The 8,866-nt window shown below is 32.6% G+C and overlaps 1 long non-coding RNA gene across 1 annotated transcript; it reads left to right on the top strand.

Annotated features, from left to right (window-relative positions):
• The first annotated feature begins 5,577 nt into the window (after positions 1-5,577).
• Positions 5,578-8,575, top strand: LOC146544507 (uncharacterized). Its single transcript, XR_014883181.1, has 2 exons — positions 5,578-6,971; positions 7,698-8,575. It is a non-coding gene; the product is annotated as an uncharacterized LOC146544507 (long non-coding RNA).
• Positions 8,576-8,866: the final 291 nt, after the last annotated feature.

The raw sequence follows: 8,866 nt of genomic DNA on the forward strand, positions 1-8,866 counted from the left end.
TTTACATGCTGTAATTTGCTCTTTCATCACTCATTTAAATCTGGAATAAAGGGAACTGCCTCAAAAGTTTAAGGATGCATTCACTATTCATTAAGATAAGCATGATATCTCTCTCTGTGACATTCTCCATGACATCTCTGTCATCTTGTCTATATCTCAGAAAGTTCTAGCTTGAATCAACTCACAACATCTGTCAGAAGGTAAATCCTATCCAAAAACACTATCTGGACAAATAAGACCACGAATACTTCTACTCAACCCCAACTAGATTAAGCCAGTAAAGCTAAGCGGGAATAAAAACTGCAACACAACAATACATTTCATCTGATAAAAATCCTAGAGATTATAGTTACATGAAGAAAGTCGAAGTGCTGAGGAACAATGTGATTTCTGAAGTCTTACACTAACAATCAGATACAGAAAGTAATTCATACTACCAACAGCATTTGCTGGGGTCATAATGATGAGCACCATGTGGGGAAGTTTGAGGCAGCGCCATTCTATGGAGTCACTAGCCAGGATATGACATATCTTCATCGTCCCTACGTGCTTTCAGGCCAGAGAAGTCACAGATGGCAGAGAGATACCAGTACTGAAAAAATACCAGGCAAAACATGAGAGTTTCTTTTACCCACTATGTTTATTTTTGTGCCAGTTTCATGCTAATATTTATTGTGAGATTGAAAGAAAGAGGGGCTGCATTTTCTTGTTGCTCTGATCTTATAATTATCTTCTGTTTTGAAGGTTTTTTTAAATTTTTTTTTTTTTTTTGGGGGGGGGAGAATCAAAAGCAAACACTATCATGTAGGAATGAGGATTTTTGTCCATAGTAGATATTTGCCTAGAATGAAAACCTGAAATATACAAAATTATTTTTTACATTTATTTAATACACTTCTTCCTATTTTATAAAAATTCATGATTTGTTTTAATTTCAAGGATCAATTAACACAAAAATAGTGAGCTGTTTTCAGAACTCCTCCATAAAATTATGTTCTCTCTTTTTTTTTTTTTTTTTTTGTCATTCTTGGATTTTTCGAAAATATTTAGCAAGAATCTTCACAATATATAAATATAAAACTACTCATTTGTTTTTCCTTCTAAAACATACCAGTACTGAAATAAATTCCAAAAACTCTGCACAGCCAGAATAAGCAGAAATAGTGTTTCTGGAAAAATTAAGCATGCTGTTTGATTTACTATTAAATTATTTTTATGACATCCAATATCAATGTGTGCCTAATAATTAAATCTTTTAAATGAGAACATCCTAGACTCATAGAATGGCTTAGGTTGGAAAGGTCCTGAAAGATCATCTAATTCCATTCCCCCTGCCACGAAAGGTTGACAACCACTAAATTATGCAATAGATCAGGTCACCTAGGGCCCATTCAATCTTGAACAGGTCCAGGACTGGGACATCCACAACTTCTCTGGGCAGCCTATTTCCACATCTCCCCGCCCTCTTAGAAAAATTTCCCCAACATCTAATCTAAATTTTCCCTTGGTTTATAACATTTCCCCCTTACCCTATCACTATTTATCCATGTAAAAAGGTTGATTTCCCTTGTTTTCACCAGTACTCTCAAGTTCTTTTTGATAGGATAGGCCTGTGCTCTATCCTTTCATCTTCCAGCTAATATTAATAGTGGGGGTGTCTGTGACCCAGGTGCAATAATTTGCACTTTGATTTGTTGAACCTCATGGGGTTCTCCTGGGCCCACAGCTAAAACCTGGATAGCATCTCTCTGGATAGCATCCCATCCCTCAGGTGGGCCAACTACACCACACAGCTTGGTGTCATCCACAAACTTGCAGAGGGTACATTTGATCCCACTGCTGGTGTCATTGATGAAGATACTTGAATCTTGAAGATGAAGAAGTCCTTGATGAAGAACTTGAACCAACACAGCCACAAAAAAACAACAACAAAACAACAACAACAACAACAAAACCTGAAAGAATAGTTTGGTCAATACAAATGAATGCTACACAGTTCTCCCAGCTGCCGTAATTCTCTCCCATGCTGTCACACTTAAAATTTGGTCTCAAATGGCATACTCATTTGTGATATTTTATCCTTTTTTACTTTGGATGCTATGGACTCTCCAAGAATAATCAAGTTATACTTCAAGACTTAAATCAGTCTGTATCCCTGACCCAACATATTCAACTAGATTAGATGAAGAATTATCATAGCACTTTATTCTCTTAAGCAATGCTGATAAACAAAGATTATAAATGAACATTCCAGAGCATGCTAACCTGTCTATACTATAACATATTTGATTGAGAAAAACTATATTTTGAGTTTAATACAGAGACTAAGATAATAATAAAAACAGTAATAAGTACTTACTGTTTTCAATATAGTTTATAATTAATGTCTAAACCCGATGTCACTTCTGTGCATTCTGAAAACCATTTTTTCTTAATATTAAAAATATGTCTTAAAAAATCTTACCTTTTTGCTGTTGAATGCACTTTTTTCCCTTAGATTAACTTCTTTAAAAAATTAAAGCAGCTTAAATCACTGAATTTCTGCAATGAATTTGGTCATGTGTGTTTAGCTGCGCAATCAGGGATTAGTCAGGCAAAAGAAAAGCGACTTACACTGGATACTTCAAGAAGACCGAATAACATCTGCTCATTTACACTGAATGGGAATATTAATGTCTACATCAAGTTTGGTTTTGATTCTTCATAAAAAGTTGCCTACAGTTATTTTGCTTTTTACAATTTCACTGCATTTTTGGAAGCAAATTTGCAACACTTCAATAATTCTACTTTTTCTTGTGTCCAGAATCATTATGAGTGTAATCTATTGAGACCCAGTAGTCACTGCTGTTAGAGTGATTCTAATTCTTTTCTCTCTTCCTCTTAATTTAACATTAAATATACTTCATGAGAAAATAAGCAACATAAAATCAGTAGTGACTGTATGTTACATGCAATTTACTTGGAAGTTTTATTATATTGATCTGCAAGTTAACAATAAACTACTATGAAAATGTGAAAATGTGAAAATTCACACAGACATCCAGTGGGGTGTAAAGATACAAATTAATTTTTTCCTCTCAATGGTCTTTCTCTTAACAAGATGCAGTATGTGTGTGTGTGTGTGTGTGTAAACTGCATTTTGTTGAATTTTGTGTTAACTCTTACAACTTGAGAGCTAAAAAATCACAAAATAAATAAAGTCAAAAAAATAGGCATATCAAAAATTATTTTTTAAATTGAGTAGGTCCATCTATTTAAAAGTATTTTACATTATTAGAGAAACTTTTACATCTTTATACCAAGAAATGTATTCACTTACATTTTACTGTCAAAATAATTTTTTTCTTTCTGTATAAGAAGATTTTACTTCAATAAACCCTTAAATATAGCTTTGCCCTTAGCTCTTTAGGAGTGGCATAGCATAGTTTTGCTTTCTGGACAGCTGACAGGGTGCTTGCATCTCCCTAGTAATAAGAAAAAATATAATGCAAATTCATTTGATTGGGAGTCCATTTCTGTTTATCTTAATGGAAACTATTATTAGCTAATAACCTGGGTTTAAGTGCTATTTTTATTTAAAAATAAATAAATAATGCATGAATCAGTATTGAAATTATACATTCCACAACAAAAACTAACATTGCATGATTCCTCTGACTCCTCTCCTTTATGTACTAGGGTTGGAAAAATCAGTAATACATGAAAGAATGATTGCATGTTACTAGCATAGTTGATCTCGCCCACATGTGAAGGACAATCAAGCAATTGAGAATAGAAAAATTTAATGTTGACAGTCCCTGCTTTTGTTTTTGTTGTTGTTGTTATTGTTTGTTTGTTTGTTTTTGTTATTTTGATATTTTTGTTTGTTTCTGAGCTTCTGTATTTCATCAATAAAAGTATGACAGATCTTTACGTAAACCTTTTCTGAAAAAATCAGATACTCATTAGATCTCATTTTTGTAAAACATGCAATTAAGTTCTCACTGTATTTAGTTCTAAGACTTCAGAAAATAAGGACAATTTTTCAGCTGGTTCGCCTTATTATCTAATGTAAACAAAAAAATGTAGATGAATAAGTGCTCAGCAAATCAATTAATATATTTAAAAGGTTGAGACAGCATAGTTTGCAAGCAACTTTTGCAAATTACAGTATTATTATTCTAGTCTAAAGTTTTATTGACAATTATTTCCATGGGAAATGGAAGTTACAGAACTTGAAACACTCTAGTGACAGTATCTGTAATTGAAGGAAATAGAAATTGAACCTGATTTCATGATGGTGTCTCTTGGCTATAGTGGGCATGTGGTTTTTTTTTGTCCTTTATTCTTCACTCAGAAGTGAGTCTTGTTATATATTTTTAATTCACGTATGCTTTTTAAGTTAAAACTGACCTGTGTGCATTCATAATCCAATTTCTCCTGGCTCTATAATCTTAATATTTGAGATATAAGGCTATAGTTCAACTGAGTAAAATATACTTGTTTTAGACAATCTGGTGTCTAATATGAAATGTCCATGCCAGCAGAATTCCTGCTTGATTTCTTTCAGTATGAAATGCATTCAGGGCATGGAATCATTCTGCACAATCAAAGGACATTCCTACTAAGCAGGGTATTTGGATTCTGTAGATACTGGATAACAGCAATGGTTATATATATATCCATTTCCATAGGACTTAAGATTTGCAGTCATTAACTGGTTTGATACTTCTAGAACAGCCCTTTTAAGAATATTCTATTTCTATGTTAAAACATGCAGTACATTTAACCCACAAGATGCAGTGGTTTTAGTTTGGTTGGCTTTTATCAGTTTTGGGGTTTTTTTGTGCCTCCACAGAATAGACAATAAATTTATTTGTTGTACTCAATGAAATCTTTAATGCCACTTTTACCACTTATATTTATAAAATTAGTAAACAATCTTATTTAAAAGAGAGATCTGTGGAGATTCCACACCACCTATATGTACTCAACTACTATAAGATAACAGCTATAGAATTATAAGTTAGATAAGAAAGACATACATTGTCAATCTTAGTTTTTTCCATTATTTGGATTGAATGTATTTACCTGATAGGTAATAAAGTTAATATAATGTGCAGCATACTTAAGTTGCACTAAGAGTATCTCTATCAGATAATGTACTCATCTGATTAAAGTAATTAACTGTGACTACACAGTCTATGCTGGAGAAGTGCAAAATATTTGCAAGACACAAACTGAAGAATAACAAATTTTAATAACTTGAGATTTCTAAAAAACTCTTAAACTATGTGTGCTTCAGTGTTTCTGGACAGCATAGATTAATTTTTCAAACACCAAACAAGATTTTCAAATATGTAGCCACATTACTGAGAAACTTGCATGTCAATAACGATGTTCCAACATCTAATATGACAAAAATTTGTATTTACCATTACTTACCTTTGTCATGGTTTTATGTTTTTTGTTTTTGGTTCTCAGTATTCCGCATCAAAACATCATGTAGTGTACTGGGAGTTAAAGTGTTAATGCTCCAATTCCAGGCACCTATCCCTATACATTACAGAAGTCATGGGATTTAGCCCTTCCGGGTGGGGCGGTCTCTTATTGCCTGGCAGTGGGTGCTGGAGGGTGCTTTCCTGGCCGTTCCAAGCTTTTCAGGTTTGAATCGGTCTCAGGAACTCTCTCTCTCCTATTTTAGTCTCAATTTCAATCAGATTGTATTATATTGTGTTATCTTGCATTCCGATATCATAGTTAGTAAAATAAGTTTTCCTCCATAGATTGTTGCCACTGTTTTTTTGTTTTCCTCCCTTCCTTCCCATTTTGTGGGCTGGGGAGGGGAGGGCAGGGGCCTACTGCCTCCTGTCACGGGTGTAAATTGATCTTGTTAACTCCGTGACAACCTTACGTTTACTGCTTTATTGCATAGATGCTGGAAAGATTCAAGCTTTCATATTTAGTTTTCTGTCACCCAACATATTATTTCAAAAGATGTTTTTAGTCTCTGCAGAAAGGTAACAATAGATTTTCTACTGAAAATGATCAGCTAAAATGATCCACTGATATTTCTGTATTCATACTTCATCCAGACTGTTTTTATATTATGAATTCATCTATTTTGTAAACACATAGCATTTCTTTACACTGTGTATTTGTTTTTCACAAATCAAAATTTGCTACTGTAGTGTATTTAAATATTTCTTATAAAATGAAAATTTATCTCTCTGTGTTTAAACAATAACTTCAAATAGTCCTGTGACTATTAAAAATTAAAAAAAAAGTCAACAATATTTGCTTGGGTTTAGATATTTATTAATAGTTGTAATTACTTATTTAATGCACACAGAGACATATATGCTCTCTTGGGCAATCTTTTATTTTAAATCAAGTACTTAAAATTAGTATAGATATTTCCACTAGTTTAAGTATATTTTTAGTGGATTCTGATTTACTGCAGCCAAAATATACTCTTTAATGTAGAGCTAATTTATGATCACACTGTAATTTTTTTTTACAGTTTCATATATTTCTTGATGAATAAATGATAATAACACATGCCAATTTATAACAACTTCCTCTGTAATATAGTGATGATTTCCAAATCATGTTTTGTGTTCAAATCTTCCTGAAAATTGAAATTGTAAAATGTTGCAGAAATAATAATTTTTAAAAACACATGTGAACTTTAAAAAGTTATGTCAAATATGAATTACATGATTCAGTAAACTCGATAACCAGTAATAATTTTTTTTTTTTTTCAAATCTTATACAAATTCAATGAAAAAACTAAGCTGTAGATTTTTTGCATTTAGGCCTCGTTTTTTAATTAGTTGATATACTGTCTCAAGTGTTGGCACAGTATCTTCTGTTATAATGTTTTGATTATGGAATAATTTTTCTATCATTCCGATGATACATATAGCGTGCCTTGGAGGTCTCTGTGATTTGGCTTTACCCAAATAGAAACTGTAGCAAATTTTTCTAATGTAAGTATCTCTGATGAAAACTTAACAATTACTCTTGATTCTCTTCCTCTAAAGTAAAAAAGATAATTGAAATAAATTACAAAAAGAAAGTACAGATATCTTATCAAATGTATGTCAAAATATTAAATAAAACAAAGATGCTCATTACCAGCTCGAGAATACAGTTACATTATAGAATAGCGTGTCAAATGGAAACCACAATACAGGAAAATGTTTCTGTAAGCAGTATAATCATGAGAAAATGATGAAAATAATCACAGAAATAAACAGCCTAGCAAGAAAAATATGACATAGCTGACAAGAGAGCAGAATAAACGTGTTTCTGTCTCCAAAAATAATGCTCAAGGACAGATGACAACAGCAGCAGCAAAGTGACCTGCTTCAGCCTCTCTTGAGAGATATCACTGTCTTTTGGATAACAAGAAATACAGTTTTAGACTACACTTTTGGAAGTAGGAATTTACAGTATGTTATTCTCAAAATCTTGCTTATAATCTAAGGGTGAGCCAGCACCCTCACATGCAAAACCAAAAATTTATTGTTATTATAATTGAAGTTTTAAGAGCCTAATAATAAAATCATTAATAATGCATATCTAATTATTACAGAAAGAGAAAATGTTTATGTAGAAAAAAAGTTTCAGTAACAGTATGATAAATAAAATTATTATACATACATTTCTTTGTCTCTTCTCCTTTTGTTATCCTCATGCTTCTGCGCTTCTAGATCCTGAGACTGGTGTCTTCATTCTGCTGTCACAATAATTCGTCAGCATCTGAAGTCCCGAAGTATTCTGCTAGAAGGAATATGATGTTCATGTTGATGGTTTCTTTTTCCTCAAGCTAGGACTTGTGACTCTAAGTCACTTTTATGTTTCCTAGAAAAATGTTAAAAATTTATGTATTGCCCTTGGATTCTATATTATGTCTTTATTTATTATATTTCATTCCTTCCACAATTTGTAGATAGTTTTTCTTAGTTTTTTGCTGCCTCTAAAACCAAATCTGCATTCCCTTAGGAGACCATATGTGAGTTTTTGCTGGCTGTGTGGTTTCCAGTGTCAGGCTTATTCCCCAGCCCTTAACATCCAAGGCATGAACCCTTCTGCAACAGTCTCTTCCTCTCTAGGCCTCTGCTGTCATACCAGGTACATATTTTTCCGCATCATGTCATTGTGTTAGAGTTGCAAAACCATAGTTGTACCATAAAAAGATGAGCAAAGGTAAAAAATATTCATCATAGAGATGTGGACCACTTAAAAAAAAAACTTCTGCTGGAACTAATCCATGTAAAACATAACTAGAGGCAACTAGAAATTTTAGATAGAGGAAGCTTTAGAAGTCCCACTCTTGAAGCTTTGTAAACTGAGTACAGAGCTAACTACTTGTTACTCACAATTCTAATACTGCACTGCAGAGCTACTCAGCTACTATTATTAGTCTATGTACTCAGGAACAAGATGGGCAAATCAAAATATATTTGAAATATATTTGCAGCTCTTGCAAAGCAAAGGGGAGTCTTTATATATATATATATATAATGCATGCCTGTATTATTCTGCAAATATCTGATAAACAAATAAAAATTAAAAACTGTTAAAATAATTTTTGAGAATATATTACCCCATATCAGAGGTCTGCAGTCAGCAAAAATGATAACTGACATCAGAATGTTAAGCATGAATTGAAAATGAAGATGAGTCTTGAAGTGATTATTGTACGTCAGGTACACAGGGGTGATATGTGTTAATTGTACAATTATAAGGAGAAAGTATAGTCAGGAAAAACAGGTTACCACGCAGTTTACATTTTCTGCAATGGAGTCATTGTGTCTTTTCCTGGCTTCATAAAGGATCTAAATGACCAGAAAGCTGTAATTCTAACAGAATACTTATT

Source organism: Meleagris gallopavo, chromosome 4 (assembly GCF_905368555.1).
Source record: "Meleagris gallopavo chromosome 4, MGAL_WU_HG_1.1, whole genome shotgun sequence".
NCBI lineage: Eukaryota > Metazoa > Chordata > Aves > Galliformes > Phasianidae > Meleagris > Meleagris gallopavo.